This window comes from Aquarana catesbeiana, linkage group LG08 (genome assembly GCF_042186555.1).
Source record: "Aquarana catesbeiana isolate 2022-GZ linkage group LG08, ASM4218655v1, whole genome shotgun sequence".
Taxonomy (NCBI): Eukaryota; Metazoa; Chordata; class Amphibia; order Anura; family Ranidae; genus Aquarana; species Aquarana catesbeiana.
In genome coordinates, this window is record NC_133331.1 from 251,358,546 (window position 1) to 251,375,545 (window position 17,000).

Below are 17,000 nucleotides of genomic sequence, written 5' to 3' on the forward strand. Positions count from 1 at the left end.
TCTCGTTTGGACACATTTCCTGCGTAACTGAGCCATTGGCCAAAGGGGTGAAAATTTGGGGGCCACACCCGCCAAATGGGCCAAATTTATTTTTCAGCCATTTTTCCTGTTTTGACTTCCTTTTACCAAGAAAGGACCAGAAGGTTGAAAAGTGACCTGATTTCATTTGTAAAAAGCCAAGAAACTGCTTGGGAAACTGCCATTTCCTGAAACCGGAAGTGGCCTCCTCAAAACCGGAAGTGGCCCTTAAACACCTTTCTCCTTGACATTTTGGCCTTTAAATTCTTTTTGCATCCATTTTAGGGACTTTTGATCTCGTTTGGACACAATTCCTGCCTAACTGAGCCATTGGCCAAAGGGGTGAAAATTTGGGGGCCACGCCCTCCAAATGGGCCAAATTTATTTTTCAGCCATTTTACCTGTTTTGACTTCCTTTTACCAAGAAAGGACCAGAGGGTTGAAAAGTGACCTGATTTCATTTGTAAAAAGCAAAGAAACTGCTTGGGAAACTGCCATTTCCTGAAACCGGAAGTGGCCTCCTCAAAACCGGAAGTGGCCCTTAAACACCTTTCTCCTTGACATTTTGACCTTTAAATTCTTTTTGCATCCATTTTAGGGACTTTTGATCTCGTTTGGACACATCCTGCGTATCTGAGCCATTGGCCAAAGGGGTGAAAATTTGGGGGGCCACGCCTGCCAAAAGGACCAAATTTATTTTTCAGCCATTTTACCTGTTTTGATTTCCTTTTACCAAGAAAGGACCAGAGGGTTGAAAAGTGACCTGATTTCATTTGTAAAAAGCCAAGAAACTGCTTGGGAAACTGCCATTTCCTGAAACCGGAAGTGGCCTCCTCAAAACCGGAAGTGGCCCTTAAACACCTTTCTCCTTGACATTTTGGCCTTTAAATTCTTTTTGCATCCATTTTAGGGACTTTTGATCTCGTTTGGACACATTTCCTGCGTATCTGAGCCATTGGCCAAAGGGGTGAAAATTTGGGGGGCCACGCCCACCAAATGGGCCAAATTTATTTTTCAGCCTTTTTACCTGTTTTGACTTCCTTTTACCAAGAAAGGACCAGAGGGTTGAAAAGTGACCTGATTTCATTTGTAAAAAGCCAAGAAACTGCTTGGGAAACTGCCATTTCCTGAAACCAGAAGTGGCCTCCTCAAAACCGGAAGTGACCCTTAAACACCTTTCTCCTTGACATTTTGGCCTTTAAATTCTTTTTGCATCCATTTTAGGGACTTTTGATCTCGTTTGGACACATTTCCTGCGTAACTGAGCCATTGGCCAAAGGGGTGAAAATTTGGGGGCCACACCCGCCAAATGGGCCAAATTTATTTTTCAGCCATTTTTCCTGTTTTGACTTCCTTTTACCAAGAAAGGACCAGAAGGTTGAAAAGTGACCTGATTTCATTTGTAAAAAGCCAAGAAACTGCTTGGGAAACTGCCATTTCCTGAAACCGGAAGTGGCCTCCTCAAAACCGGAAGTGGCCCTTAAACACCTTTCTCCTTGACATTTTGGCCTTTAAATTCTTTTTGCATCCATTTTAGGGACTTTTGATCTCGTTTGGACACAATTCCTGCCTAACTGAGCCATTGGCCAAAGGGGTGAAAATTTGGGGGCCACGCCCTCCAAATGGGCCAAATTTATTTTTCAGCCATTTTACCTGTTTTGACTTCCTTTTACCAAGAAAGGACCAGAGGGTTGAAAAGTGACCTGATTTCATTTGTAAAAAGCAAAGAAACTGCTTGGGAAACTGCCATTTCCTGAAACCGGAAGTGGCCTCCTCAAAACCGGAAGTGGCCCTTAAACACCTTTCTCCTTGACATTTTGACCTTTAAATTCTTTTTGCATCCATTTTAGGGACTTTTGATCTCGTTTGGACACATCCTGCGTATCTGAGCCATTGGCCAAAGGGGTGAAAATTTGGGGGGCCACGCCTGCCAAAAGGACCAAATTTATTTTTCAGCCATTTTACCTGTTTTGATTTCCTTTTACCAAGAAAGGACCAGAGGGTTGAAAAGTGACCTGATTTCATTTGTAAAAAGCCAAGAAACTGCTTGGGAAACTGCCATTTCCTGAAACCGGAAGTGGCCTCCTCAAAACCGGAAGTGGCCCTTAAACACCTTTCTCCTTGACATTTTGGCCTTTAAATTCTTTTTGCATCCATTTTAGGGACTTTTGATCTCGTTTGGACACATTTCCTGCGTATCTGAGCCATTGGCCAAAGGGGTGAAAATTTGGGGGGCCACGCCCACCAAATGGGCCAAATTTATTTTTCAGCCTTTTTACCTGTTTTGACTTCCTTTTACCAAGAAAGGACCAGAGGGTTGAAAAGTGACCTGATTTCATTTGTAAAAAGCCAAGAAACTGCTTGGGAAACTGCCATTTCCTGAAACCAGAAGTGGCCTCCTCAAAACCGGAAGTGACCCTTAAACACCTTTCTCCTTGACATTTTGGCCTTTAAATTCTTTTTGCATCCATTTTAGGGACTTTTGATCTCGTTTGGATACATTTCCTGCGTAACTGAGCCATTGGCCAAAGGGGTGAAAATTTGGGGGGCCACACCCGCCAAATGGGCCAAATTTATTTTTCAGCCATTTTACCTGTTTTGACTTCATTTTACCAATAAAGGACCAGAGAGTTGAAAAGTGACCTGATTTCATTTGTAAAAAGCCAAGAAACTGCTTGGGAAACTGCCATTTCCTGAAACCGGAAGTGGCCTCCTCAAAACCGGAAGTCGTCCTTAAACACCTTTCTCCTTGACATTTTGGCCTTTAAATTCTTTTTGCATCCATTTTAGGGACTTTTGATCTCGTTTGGACACAATTCCTGCGTAACTGAGCCATTGGCCAAAGGGGTGAAAATTTGGGGGACCACGCCCGCCAAATGGGCCAAATTTATTTTTCAGCCATTTTACCTGTTTTGACTTCCTTTTACCAAGAAAAGACCAGAGGGTTAAAAAGTGACCTGATTTCATTTGTAAAAAGCCAAGAAACTGCTTGGGAAACTGCCATTTCCTGAAACCGGAAGTGGCCTCCTCAAAACCGGAAGTGGCCCTTAAACACCTTTCTCCTTGACATTTTGGCCTTTAAATTCTTTTTGCATGCATTTTAGGGACTTTTGATCTCGTTTGGACACATTTCCTGCATAACTGAGCCATTGGCCAAAGGGGTGAAAATTTGGGGGGCCACGCCCGCCAAATGGGCCAAATTTATTTTTCAGCCATTTTACCTGTTTTGACTTCCTTTTACCAAGAAAGGACCAGAGGGTTGAAAAGTGACCTGATTTCATTTGTAAAAAGCCAAGAAACTGCTTGGGAAACTGCCATTTCCTGAAACCGGAAGTGGCCTCCTCAAAACCGGAAGTGGCCCTTAAACACCTTTCTCCTTGACATTTTGGCCTTTAAATTCTTTTTGCATCCATTTTAGGGACTTTTGATCTCGTTTGGGCACATTTCCTGCGTAACTGAGCCATTGGCCAAAGGGGTGAAAATTTGGGGGGCCATGCCCGCCAAATGGGCCAAATTTATTTTTCAGCCATTTTACCTGTTTTGACTTCCTTTAACCAAGAAAGGACCAGAGAGTTGAAAAGTGACCTGATTTCATTTGTAAAGAGCCAAGAAACTGCTTGGGAAACTGCCATTTCCTGAAACCGGAAGTGGCCTCCTCAAAACCGGAAGTGGCCCTTAAACACCTTTCTCCTTGACATTTTGGCCTTTAAATTCTTTTTGCATCCATTTTAGGGACTTTTGATCTCGTTTGGACACATTTCCTGCGTAACTGAGCCATTGGCCAAAGGGGTGAAAATTTGAAGGGCCACGCCTGCCAAATGGGCCAAATTTATTTTTCAGCCATTTTACCTGTTTTGACTTCCTTTTACCAAGAAAGGACCAGAGAGTTGAAAAGTGACCTGATTTCATTTGTAAAAAGCCAAGAAACTGCTTGGGAAACTGCCATTTCCTGAAACCGGAAGTGGCCTCCTCAAAACCGGAAGTCGTCCTTAAACACCTTTCTCCTTGACATTTTGGCCTTTAAATTCTTTTTGCATCCATTTTAGGGACTTTTGATCTCGTTTGGACACAATTCCTGCGTAACTGAGCCATTGGCCAAAGGGGTGAAAATTTGGGGGACCACGCCCGCCAAATGGGCCAAATTTATTTTTCAGCCATTTTACCTGTTTTGACTTCCTTTTACCAAGAAAAGACCAGAGGGTTAAAAAGTGACCTGATTTCATTTGTAAAAAGCCAAGAAACTGCTTGGGAAACTGCCATTTCCTGAAACCGGAAGTGGCCTCCTCAAAACCGGAAGTGGCCCTTAAACACCTTTCTCCTTGACATTTTGGCCTTTAAATTCTTTTTGCATGCATTTTAGGGACTTTTGATCTCGTTTGGACACATTTCCTGCATAACTGAGCCATTGGCCAAAGGGGTGAAAATTTGGGGGGCCACGCCCGCCAAATGGGCCAAATTTATTTTTCAGCCATTTTACCTGTTTTGACTTCCTTTAACCAAGAAAGGACCAGAGAGTTGAAAAGTGACCTGATTTCATTTTTAAAAAGCCAAGAAACTGCTTGGGAAACTGCCATTTCCTGAAACCGGAAGTGGCCTCCTCAAAGCCGGAAGTGACCCTTAAACACCTTTCTCCTTGACATTTTGGCCTTTAAATTCTTTTTGCATCCATTTTAGGGACTTTTGATCTCGTTTGGACACATTTCCTGCATAACTGAGCCATTGGCCAAAGGGGTGAAAATTTGGGGGGCCACACCCGCCAAATGGGCCAAATTTATTTTTCAGCCATTTTACCTGTTTTGACTTCCTTTTACCAAGAAAGGACCAGAGGGTTGAAAAGTGACCTGATTTCATTTGTAAAAAGCCAAGAAACTGCTTGGGAAACTGCCATTTCCTGAAACCGGAAGTGGCCTCCTCAAAACCGGAAGTGGCCCTTAAACACCTTTCTCCTTGACATTTTGGCCTTTAAATTCTTTTTGCATCCATTTTAGGGACTTTTGATCTTGTTTGGACACAATTCCTGCGTAACTGAACCATTGGCCAAAGGGGTGAAAATTTGGGGGGCCACGCCCGCCAAATGGGCCAAATTTATTTTTCAACCATTTTACCTGTTTTGACTTCCTTTAACCAAGAAAGGACCAGAGAGTTGAAAAGTGACCTGATTTCATTTGTAAAAAGCCAAGAAACTGCTTGGGAAACTGCCATTTCCTGAAACCGGAAGTGGCCTCCTCAAAACCGGAAGTGGTCCTTAAACACCTTTCTCCTTGACATTTTGGCCTTTAAATTCTTTTTGCATCCATTTTAGGGACTTTTGATCTCGTTTGGACACAATTCCTGCGTAACTGAGCTATTGGCCAAAGGGGTGAAAATTTGGGGGACCACGCCCGCCAAATGGGCCAAATTTATTTTTCAGCCATTTTACCTGTTTTGACTTCCTTTTACCAAGAAAGGACCAGAGAGTTGAAAAGTGACCTGATTTCATTTGTAAAAAGCCAAGAAACTGCTTTGGGAAACTGCCATTTCCTGAAACCGGAAGTGGCCTCCTCAAAACCGGAAGTGGCCCTTAAACACCTTTCTCCTTGACATTTTGGCCTTTAAATTCTTTTTGCATCCATTTTAGGGACTTTTGACCTTGTTTTGACACATTTCCTGCGTAACTGAGCCATTGGCCAAAGGGGTGAAAATTTGGGTGGCCACGCCCGCCATATGGGCCAAATTTATTTTTCAGCCATTTTACCTGTTTTGACTTCCTTTTACCAATAAAGGACCAGAGAGTTGAAAAGTGACCTGATTTCATTTTTAAAAAGCCAAGAAACTGCTTGGGAAACTGCCATTTCCTGAAACCGGAAGTGGCCTCCTCAAAGCCGGAAGTGACCCTTAAACACCTTTCTCCTTGACATTTTGGCCTTTAAATTCTTTTTGCATCTATTTTAGGGACTTTTGATCTCGTTTGGACACATTTCCTGCATAACTGAGCCATTGGCCAAAGGGGTGAAAATTTGGGGGGCCACGCCCGCCAAATGGGCCAAATTTATTTTTCAGCCATTTTACCTGTTTTGACTTCCTTTTACCAAGAAAGGACCAGAGGGTTAAAAAGTGACCTGGTTTCATTTGTAAAAAGCCAAGAAACTGCTTGGGAAACTGCCATTTCCTGAAACCGGAAGTGGCCTCATCAAAACCGGAAGTGGCCCTTAAACACCTTTCTCCTTGACATTTTGGCCTTTAAATTCTTTTTGCATCCATTTTAGGGACTTTTGATCTTGTTTGGACACATTTCCTGCGTAACTGAACCATTGGCCAAAGGGGTGAAAATTTGGGGGGCCACGCCCGCCAAATGGGCCAAATTTATTTTTCAACCATTTTACCTGTTTTGACTTCCTTTAACCAAGAAAGGACCAGAGAGTTGAAAAGTGACCTGATTTCATTTGTAAAAAGCCAAGAAACTGCTTGGGAAACTGCCATTTCCTGAAACCGGAAGTGGCCTCCTCAAAACCGGAAGTGGTCCTTAAACACCTTTCTCCTTGACATTTTGGCCTTTAAATTCTTTTTGCATCCATTTTAGGGACTTTTGATCTCGTTTGGACACAATTCCTGCGTAACTGAGCTATTGGCCAAAGGGGTGAAAATTTGGGGGACCACGCCCGCCAAATGGGCCAAATTTATTTTTCAGCCATTTTACCTGTTTTGACTTCCTTTTACCAAGAAAGGACCAGAGAGTTGAAAAGTGACCTGATTTCATTTGTAAAAAGCCAAGAAACTGCTTTGGGAAACTGCCATTTCCTGAAACCGGAAGTGGCCTCCTCAAAACCGGAAGTGGCCCTTAAACACCTTTCTCCTTGACATTTTGGCCTTTAAATTCTTTTTGCATCCATTTTAGGGACTTTTGACCTTGTTTTGACACATTTCCTGCGTAACTGAGCCATTGGCCAAAGGGGTGAAAATTTGGGGGGCCACGCCCGCCAAATGGGCCAAATTTATTTTTCAGCCATTTTACCTGTTTTGACTTCCTTTTACCAATAAAGGACCAGAGAGTTGAAAAGTGACCTGATTTCATTTTTAAAAAGCCAAGAAACGCTTGGGAAACTGCCATTTCCTGAAACCGGAAGTGGCCTCCTCAAAGCCGGAAGTGACCCTTAAACACCTTTCTCCTTGACATTTTGGCCTTTAAATTCTTTTTGCATCTATTTTAGGGACTTTTGATCTCGTTTGGACACATTTCCTGCATAACTGAGCCATTGGCCAAAGGGGTGAAAATTTGGGGGGCCACGCCCGCCAAATGGGCCAAATTTATTTTTCAGCCATTTTACCTGTTTTGACTTCCTTTTACCAAGAAAGGACCAGAGGGTTAAAAAGTGACCTGGTTTCATTTGTAAAAAGCCAAGAAACTGCTTTGGGAAACTGCCATTTCCTGAAACCGGAAGTGGCCTCCTCAAAACCGGAAGTGGCCCTTAAACACCTTTCTCCTTGACATTTTGGCCTTTAAATTCTTTTTGCATCCATTTTAGGGACTTTTGATCTCGTTTGGACACATTTCCTGCATAACTGAGCCATTGGCCAAAGGGGTGAAAATTTGGGGGGCCACGCCCGCCAAATGGGCCAAATTTATTTTTCAGCCATTTTACCTGTTTTGACTTCCTTTAACCAAGAAAGGACCAGAGAGTTGAAAAGTGACCTGATTTCATTTGTAAAAAGCCAAGAAACTGCTTGGGAAACTGCCATTTCCTGAAACCGGAAGTGGCCTCCTCAAAACCGGAAGTGGTCCTTAAACACCTTTCTCCTTGACATTTTGGCCTTTAAATTCTTTTTGCATCCATTTTAGGGACTTTTGATCTCGTTTGGACACATTTCCTGCGTAACTGAGCCATTGGCCAAAGGGGTGAAAATTTGGAGGGCCACGCCTGCCAAATGGGCCAAATTTATTTTTCAGCCATTTTACCTGTTTTGACTTCCTTTTACCAAGAAAGGACCAGAGAGTTGAAAAGTGACCTGATTTCATTTGTAAAAAGCAAAGAAACTGCTTGGGAAACTGCCATTTCCTGAAACCGGAAGTGGCCTCCTCAAAACCGGAAGTGGTCCTTAAACATCTTTCTCCTTGACATTTTGGCCTTTAAATTCTTTTTGCATCCATTTTAGGGACTTTTGATATCGTTTGGACACATTTCCTGCGTAACTGAGCCATTGGCCAAAGGGGTGAAAATTTGGAGGGCCACGCCTGCCAAATGGGCAAAATTTATTTTTCAGCCATTTTACCTGTTTTGACTTCCTTTTACCAAGAAAGGACCAGAGAGTTGAAAAGTGACCTGATTTCATTTGTAAAAAGCCATGAAACTGCTTGGGAAACTGCCATTTCCTGAAACCGGAAGTGGCCTCCTCAAAACCGGAAGGGGTCCTTAAACTCCTTTCTCCTTGACATTTTGGCCTTTAAATTCTTTTTGCATCCATTTTAGGGACTTTTGATCTCGTTTGGACACAATTCCTGCGTAACTGAGCCATTGGCCAAAGGGGTGAAAATTTGGGGGACCACGCCCGCCAAATGGGCCAAATTTATTTTTCAGCCATTTTACCTGTTTTGACTTCCTTTTACCAAGAAAGGACCAGAGGGTTAAAAAGTGACCTGATTTCATTTGTAAAAAGCCAAGAAACTGCTTGGGAAACTGCCATTTCCTGAAACCGGAAGTGGCCGCCTCAAAACCGGAAGTGGCCCTTAAACACCTTTCTCCTTGACATTTTGGCCTTTAAATTCTTTTTGCATCCATTTTAGGGACTTTTGATCTCGTTTGGACACATTTCCTGCATAACTGAGCCATTGGCCAAAGGGGTGAAAATTTGGGGGGCCACGCCCGCCAAATGGGCCAAATTTATTTTTCAGCCATTTTACCTGTTTTGACTTCCTTTAACCAAGAAAGGACCAGAGAGTTGAAAAGTGACCTGATTTCATTTCTAAAAAGCCAAGAAACTGCTTGGGAAACTGCCATTTCCTGAAACCGGAAGTGGCCTCCTCAAAACCGGAAGTGGCCCTTAAACACCTTTCTCCTTGACATTTTGGCCTTTAAATTCTTTTTGCATCCATTTTAGGAACTTTTGATCTCGTTTGGACACAATTCCTGCCTAACTGAGCCATTGGCCAAAGGGGTGAAAAATTGGGGGGCCACGCCCTCCAAATGGGCCAAATTTATTTTTCAGCCATTTTACCTGTTTTGACTTCCTTTTACCAAGAAAGGACCAGAGGGTTGAAAAGTGACCTGATTTCATTTGTAAAAAGCCAAGAAACTGCCTGGGAAACTGCCATTTCCTGAAACCGGAAGTGGCCTCCTCAAAACCGGAAGTGGCCCTTAAATACCTTTCTCCTTGACATTTTGACCTTTAAATTCTTTTTGCATCCATTTTAGGGACTTTTGATCTCGTTTGGACACATATCCTGCGTATCTGAGCCATTGGCCAAAGGGGTGAAAATTTGGGGGGCCACGCCCGCCAAAAGGACCAAATTTATTTTTCAGCCATTTTACCTGTTTTGACTTCCTTTTACCAAGAAAGGACCAGAGGGTTGAAAAGTGACCTGATTTCATTTGTAAGAAGCCAAGAAACTGCTTGGGAAACTGCCATTTCCTGAAACCAGAAGTGGCCTCCTCAAAACCGGAAGTGGCCCTTAAACACCGTTCTCCTTGACATTTTGGCCTTTAAATTCTTTTTGCATCCATTTTAGGGACTTTTGATCTCGTTTGGACACAGTTTCTGCCTAACTGAGCCATTGGCCAAAGGGGTAAAAATTTGGGGGCCATGCCCGCCAAATGGGCCAAATTTATTTTTTAACCATTTTACCTGTTTTGACTTCCTTTTACCAAGAAAGGACCAGAGGGTTGAAAAGTGACCTGATTTCATTTGTAAAAAGCCAAGAAACTGCTTGGGAAACTGCCATTTCCTGAAACCGGAAGTGGCCTCCTCAAAACCGGAAGTGGCCCTTAAACACCTTTCTCCTTGACATTTTGGCCTTTAAATTCTTTTTGCATCCATTTTAGGGACTTTTGATCTCGTTTGGACACATTTCCTGCGTAACTGAGCCATTGGCCAAAGGGGTGAAATTTTTGGGGGGCCATGCCCGCCAAATGGGCCAAATTTATTTTTCAGCCATTTTACCTGTTTTGACTTCCTTTTACCAAGAAAGGACCAGAGAGTTGAAAAGTGACCTGATTTCATTTGTAAAAAGCCAAGAAACTGCTTGGGAAACTGCCATTTCTTGAAACCGAAAGTGGCCTCCTCAAAACCGGAAGTGGCCCTTAAACACTTTTCTCCTTGACATTTTGGCCTTTAAATTCTTTTTGCATCCATTTTAGGGACTTTTGATCTCGTTTGGACACATTTCCTGCGTAACTGAGCCATTGGCCAAAGGGGTGAAAATTTGGGGAGCCACGCCCGCCAAATGGGCCAAATTTATTTTGCAGCCATTTTACCTGTTTTGAATTCCTTTTAACAAGAAAGGACCAGAGAGTTGAAAAGTGACCTGATTTCATTTGTAAAAAGCCAAGAAACTGCTCGGGAAACTGCCATTTCCTGAAACCGGAAGTGGCCTCCTCAAAACCGGAAGTGGCCCTTAAACACCTTTCTCCTTGACATTTTGGCCTTTAAATTCTTTTTGCATCCATTTTAGGGACTTTTGATCTCGTTTGGACACATTTCCTGCGTATCTGAGCCATTGGCCAAAGGGGTGAAAATTTGGGGGGCCACGCCCGCCAAATGGGCCAAATTTATTTTTCAGCTATTTTACCTGTTTTGACTTCCTTTTACCAAGAAAGGACCAGAGGGTTGAAAAGTGACCTGATTTCATTTGTAAAAAGCCAAGAAACTGCTTGGGAAACTGCCATTTCCTGAAACCGGAAGTGGCCTCCTCAAAACCGGAAGTGGCCCTTAAACACCTTTCTTCTTGACATTTTGGCCTTTAAATTCTTTTTGCATCCATTTTAGGGACTTTTGATCTTGTTTGGACACATTTCCTGCGTAACTGAGCCATTGGCCAAAGAGGTGAAAATTTGGGGGGCCACGCCCGCCAAATGGGCCAAATTTATTTTTCAGCCATTTTACCTGTTTTGAATTCCTTTTAACAAGAAAGGACCAGAGAGTTGAAAAGTGACCTGATTTCATTTGTAAAAAGCCAAGAAACTGCTCGGGAAACTGCCATTTCCTGAAACCGGAAGTGGCCTCCTCAAAACCGGAAGTGGCCCTTAAACACCTTTCTCCTTGACATTTTGGCCTTTAAATTCTTTTTGCATCCATTTTAGGGACTTTTGATCTCGTTTGGACACATTTCCTGCGTAACTGAGCCATTGGCCAAAGGGGTGAAAATTTGGGGGGCCACGCCCGCCAAATGGGCCAAATTTATTTTTCAGCCATTTTACCTGTTTTGATTTCCTTTTACCAAGAAAGGACCAGAGGGTTAAAAAGTGACCTGATTTCATTTGTAAAAAGCCAAGAAACTGCTTGGGAAACTGCCATTTCCTGAAACCGGAAGTGGCCTCTTCAAAACCGGAAGAGGCCCTTAAACACCTTTCTCCTTGACATTTTGGCCTTTAAATTCTTTTTGCATCCATTTTAGGGACTTTTGATCTCGTTTGGACACAATTCCTGCCTAACTGAGCCATTGGCCAAAGGGATGAAAATTTGGGGGGCCACGCCCTCCAATTGGGCCAAATTTATTTTTCAGCCATTTTACCTGTTTTGACTTCCTTTTACCAAGAAAGGACCAGAGGGTTGAAAAGTGACCTGATTTCACTTGTAAAAAGCCAAGAAACTGCTTGGGAAACTGCCATTTCCTGAAACCGGAAGTAGCCTCCTCAAAACCGGAAGTGGCCCTTAAACACCTTTCTCCTTGACATTTTGGTCTTTAAATTCTTTTTGCATCCATTTTAGGAACTTTTGATCTCGTTTGGACAGATTTCCTGCGTAACTGAGCCATTGGCCAAAGGGGTGAACATTTGGGGGGCCACGCCCGCCAAATGGGCCAAATTTATTTTTCAGCCATTTTACCTGTTTTGACTTCCTTTTACCAAGAAAGGACCAGAGGGTTGAAAAGTGACCTGATTTCATTTGTAAAAAGCCAAGAAACTGCTTGGGAAACTGCCATTTCCTGAAACCGGAAGTGGCCTCCTCAAAACCGGAAGTGGCCCTTAAACACCTTTCTCCTTGACATTTTGGCCTTTAAATTCTTTTTGCATCCATGTTAGGGACTTTTGATCTCGTTTGTATACATTTCCTGCCTAACTGAGCCATTGGCCAAAGGGGTGAAAATTTGGGGGGCCACGCCCTCCAAATGGGCCAAATTTATTTTTCAGACATTTTACCTGTTTTGACTTCCTTTTACCAAGAAAGGACCAGAGGGTTGAAAAGTGACCTGATTTCATTTGTAAAAAGCCAAGAAACTGCTTGGGAAACTGCCATTTCCTGAAACCGGAAGTGGCCTCCTCAAAACCGGAAGTGGCCCTTAAACACCTTTCTCCTTGACATTTTGGCCTTTAAATTCTTTTTGCATCCATTTTAGGGACTTTTGATCTCGTTTGGACACATTTCCTGCGTAACTGAGCCATTGGCCAAAGGGGTGAAAATTTGGGGGGCCATGCCCGCCAAATGGGCCAAATTTATTTTTCAGCCATTTTACCTGTTTTGACTTCCTTTTACCAATAAAGGACCAGAGAGATGAAAAGTGACCTGATTTCATTTGTAAAAAGCCAAGAAACTGCTTTGGGAAACTGCCATTTCCTGAAACCGGAAGTGGCCTCCTCAAAACCGGAAGTGGCCCTTAAACACCTTTCTCCTTGACATTTTGGCCTTTAAATTCTTTTTGCATCCATTTTAGGGACTTTTGACCTTGTTTTGACACATTTCCTGCGTAACTGAGCCATTGGCCAAAGGGGTGAAAATTTGGGGGGCCACGCCCGCCAAATGGGCCAAATTTATTTTTCAGCCATTTTACCTGTTTTGACTTCCTTTTACCAATAAAGGACCAGAGAGTTGAAAAGTGACCTGATTTCATTTTTAAAAAGCCAAGAAACGCTTGGGAAACTGCCATTTCCTGAAACCGGAAGTGGCCTCCTCAAAGCCGGAAGTGACCCTTAAACACCTTTCTCCTTGACATTTTGGCCTTTAAATTCTTTTTGCATCTATTTTAGGGACTTTTGATCTCGTTTGGACACATTTCCTGCATAACTGAGCCATTGGCCAAAGGGGTGAAAATTTGGGGGGCCACGCCCGCCAAATGGGCCAAATTTATTTTTCAGCCATTTTACCTGTTTTGACTTCCTTTTACCAAGAAAGGACCAGAGGGTTAAAAAGTGACCTGGTTTCATTTGTAAAAAGCCAAGAAACTGCTTTGGGAAACTGCCATTTCCTGAAACCGGAAGTGGCCTCCTCAAAACCGGAAGTGGCCCTTAAACACCTTTCTCCTTGACATTTTGGCCTTTAAATTCTTTTTGCATCCATTTTAGGGACTTTTGATCTCGTTTGGACACATTTCCTGCATAACTGAGCCATTGGCCAAAGGGGTGAAAATTTGGGGGGCCACGCCCGCCAAATGGGCCAAATTTATTTTTCAGCCATTTTACCTGTTTTGACTTCCTTTAACCAAGAAAGGACCAGAGAGTTGAAAAGTGACCTGATTTCATTTGTAAAAAGCCAAGAAACTGCTTGGGAAACTGCCATTTCCTGAAACCGGAAGTGGCCTCCTCAAAACCGGAAGTGGTCCTTAAACACCTTTCTCCTTGACATTTTGGCCTTTAAATTCTTTTTGCATCCATTTTAGGGACTTTTGATCTCGTTTGGACACATTTCCTGCGTAACTGAGCCATTGGCCAAAGGGGTGAAAATTTGGAGGGCCACGCCTGCCAAATGGGCCAAATTTATTTTTCAGCCATTTTACCTGTTTTGACTTCCTTTTACCAAGAAAGGACCAGAGAGTTGAAAAGTGACCTGATTTCATTTGTAAAAAGCCAAGAAACTGCTTGGGAAACTGCCATTTCCTGAAACCGGAAGTGGCCTCCTCAAAACCGGAAGTGGTCCTTAAACATCTTTCTCCTTGACATTTTGGCCTTTAAATTCTTTTTGCATCCATTTTAGGGACTTTTGATATCGTTTGGACACATTTCCTGCGTAACTGAGCCATTGGCCAAAGGGGTGAAAATTTGGAGGGCCACGCCTGCCAAATGGGCAAAATTTATTTTTCAGCCATTTTACCTGTTTTGACTTCCTTTTACCAAGAAAGGACCAGAGAGTTGAAAAGTGACCTGATTTCATTTGTAAAAAGCCATGAAACTGCTTGGGAAACTGCCATTTCCTGAAACCGGAAGTGGCCTCCTCAAAACCGGAAGGGGTCCTTAAACTCCTTTCTCCTTGACATTTTGGCCTTTAAATTCTTTTTGCATCCATTTTAGGGACTTTTGATCTCGTTTGGACACAATTCCTGCGTAACTGAGCCATTGGCCAAAGGGGTGAAAATTTGGGGGACCACGCCCGCCAAATGGGCCAAATTTATTTTTCAGCCATTTTACCTGTTTTGACTTCCTTTTACCAAGAAAGGACCAGAGGGTTAAAAAGTGACCTGATTTCATTTGTAAAAAGCCAAGAAACTGCTTGGGAAACTGCCATTTCCTGAAACCGGAAGTGGCCTCCTCAAAACCGGAAGTGGCCCTTAAACACCTTTCTCCTTGACATTTTGGCCTTTAAATTCTTTTTGCATCCATTTTAGGGACTTTTGATCTCGTTTGGACACATTTCCTGCATAACTGAGCCATTGGCCAAAGGGGTGAAAATTTGGGGGGCCACGCCCGCCAAATGGGCCAAATTTATTTTTCAGCCATTTTACCTGTTTTGACTTCCTTTAACCAAGAAAGGACCAGAGAGTTGAAAAGTGACCTGATTTCATTTCTAAAAAGCCAAGAAACTGCTTGGGAAACTGCCATTTCCTGAAACCGGAAGTGGCCTCCTCAAAACCGGAAGTGGCCCTTAAACACCTTTCTCCTTGACATTTTGGCCTTTAAATTCTTTTTGCATCCATTTTAGGAACTTTTGATCTCGTTTGGACACAATTCCTGCCTAACTGAGCCATTGGCCAAAGGGGTGAAAAATTGGGGGGCCACGCCCTCCAAATGGGCCAAATTTATTTTTCAGCCATTTTACCTGTTTTGACTTCCTTTTACCAAGAAAGGACCAGAGGGTTGAAAAGTGACCTGATTTCATTTGTAAAAAGCCAAGAAACTGCTTGGGAAACTGCCATTTCCTGAAACCGGAAGTGGCCTCCTCAAAACCGGAAGTGGCCCTTAAATACCTTTCTCCTTGACATTTTGACCTTTAAATTCTTTTTGCATCCATTTTAGGGACTTTTGATCTCGTTTGGACACATATCCTGCGTATCTGAGCCATTGGCCAAAGGGGTGAAAATTTGGGGGGCCACGCCCGCCAAAAGGACCAAATTTATTTTTCAGCCATTTTACCTGTTTTGACTTCCTTTTACCAAGAAAGGACCAGAGGGTTGAAAAGTGACCTGATTTCATTTGTAAGAAGCCAAGAAACTGCTTGGGAAACTGCCATTTCCTGAAACCAGAAGTGGCCTCCTCAAAACCGGAAGTGGCCCTTAAACACCGTTCTCCTTGACATTTTGGCCTTTAAATTCTTTTTGCATCCATTTTAGGGACTTTTGATCTCGTTTGGACACAGTTTCTGCCTAACTGAGCCATTGGCCAAAGGGGTAAAAATTTGGGGGCCATGCCCGCCAAATGGGCCAAATTTATTTTTTAACCATTTTACCTGTTTTGACTTCCTTTTACCAAGAAAGGATCAGAGGGTTGAAAAGTGACCTGATTTCATTTGTAAAAAGCCAAGAAACTGCTTGGGAAACTGCCATTTCCTGAAACCGGAAGTGGCCTCCTCAAAACCGGAAGTGGCCCTTAAACACCTTTCTCCTTGACATTTTGGCCTTTAAATTCTTTTTGCATCCATTTTAGGGACTTTTGATCTCGTTTGGACACATTTCCTGCGTAACTGAGCCATTGGCCAAAGGGGTGAAATTTTTGGGGGGCCATGCCCGCCAAATGGGCCAAATTTATTTTTCAGCCATTTTACCTGTTTTGACTTCCTTTTACCAAGAAAGGACCAGAGAGTTGAAAAGTGACCTGATTTCATTTGTAAAAAGCCAAGAAACTGCTTGGGAAACTGCCATTTCTTGAAACCGAAAGTGGCCTCCTCAAAACCGGAAGTGGCCCTTAAACACTTTTCTCCTTGACATTTTGGCCTTTAAATTCTTTTTGCATCCATTTTAGGGACTTTTGATCTCGTTTGGACACATTTCCTGCGTAACTGAGCCATTGGCCAAAGGGGTGAAAATTTGGGGAGCCACGCCCGCCAAATGGGCCAAATTTATTTTTCAGCCATTTTACCTGTTTTGAATTCCTTTTAACAAGAAAGGACCAGAGAGTTGAAAAGTGACCTGATTTCATTTGTAAAAAGCCAAGAAACTGCTCGGGAAACTGCCATTTCCTGAAACCGGAAGTGGCCTCCTCAAAACCGGAAGTGGCCCTTAAACACCTTTCTCCTTGACATTTTGGCCTTTAAATTCTTTTTGCATCCATTTTAGGGACTTTTGATCTCGTTTGGACACATTTCCTGCGTATCTGAGCCATTGGCCAAAGGGGTGAAAATTTGGGGGGCCACGCCCGCCAAATGGGCCAAATTTATTTTTCAGCTATTTTACCTGTTTTGACTTCCTTTTACCAAGAAAGGACCAGAGGGTTGAAAAGTGACCTGATTTCATTTGTAAAAAGCCAAGAAACTGCTTGGGAAACTGCCATTTCCTGAAACCGGAAGTGGCCTCCTCAAAACCGGAAGTGGCCCTTAAACACCTTTCTTCTTGACATTTTGGCCTTTAAATTCTTTTTGCATCCATTTTAGGGACTTTTGATCTCGTTTGGACACATTTTCTGCGTAACTGAGCCATTGGCCAAAGGGGT